We start from the raw sequence: 1,111 nt of genomic DNA on the forward strand, positions 1-1,111 counted from the left end.
ACCCTTGAGATGAATCTCTCCATCTCCCATGACTCGGAGGTGGAAGCTTTTGCCTTCCCTTTCCTCTTTCTAGAGGTTTCTCCGGCTTTGGATGCCATAAATGGTTATGGAAAAACAAAAAGCAATGCTATCCTGAAGTTTGGCTGTCCATGTCTAATTCCTTTAGACTGAAGCTTTAGACTAACATTGCATGATTCCTGGAATTCTCATTAAGAATTTTGATACCTTTATTTTCTTTTTCCACTTAATTTTCGAAAAAGCACAAAAAATTTTTTTACAAAATCATAAAAACCAAAAATATTGTATGTTTCTTGTTTGAGTCTAGTGTCTCATTTTAAGTTTGGTGTCAATTGCATGCATTCATTCATGTGTCTTAAGGATCTTCAAGTTGTTTTTGATGATTTCTTACTCTGATCTTTGAATTCTCTTGACTTGAGTGTTTATGTGTCTCATATGCATTCTCATTAGTGTCAGTAGTATACAAACTGCTAAGTTTGGTGTCTTGCATGCATTGTTATTTGATTTTAGTTGCATTTTGATTATTCCTCGCTATTAAAAATCCAAAAATATTTTTAATGTGTGTCTTTTCAAGTCAATAATACAGAGAATTGAAGATTCAAAACATACTGCAGAGGAATTATACAGAAAAAGCTGGGCGTTCAAAATGCCCAGCGAAGAAGACAGACTGGCATTTAAACGCCAGCCAGGGTGCCTGGTTGGGCGTTTAACGCCCAAAAGGGTAGAGTTTTGGGCGTTAAACGCCAGAATGTGCACCATTCTGGGCATTTAACGCCAGGATGGCACAAGAGGGAAGATTCTGTTTTCAATGCAAATTTTTTTTCAAGTTTTCAAAATTTTTCAAAATCAAATCTTTTTCAAATCATATCTTTTCAATCAAATCTCTTTCAAAATCAATTTCTTTCTATTTTCAAAAATACTTGCTATCAATTAATGATTTGATTCAACATTTCAAGTATGTTGCCTTTTCTGTTGAGAAAGGTTTAATGTTTGAATCATATCTTTTCTTGATGGCCAAGTCATTAATTTTCAAAATCAAATCTTTTTAAAATGTTTTTCAAATCATATCTTCTCAATCACATCTTTTTAAAAC

This window comes from Arachis duranensis, chromosome 3, assembly GCF_000817695.3.
Source record: "Arachis duranensis cultivar V14167 chromosome 3, aradu.V14167.gnm2.J7QH, whole genome shotgun sequence".
In the NCBI taxonomy this organism is placed as follows: Eukaryota; Viridiplantae; Streptophyta; class Magnoliopsida; order Fabales; family Fabaceae; genus Arachis; species Arachis duranensis.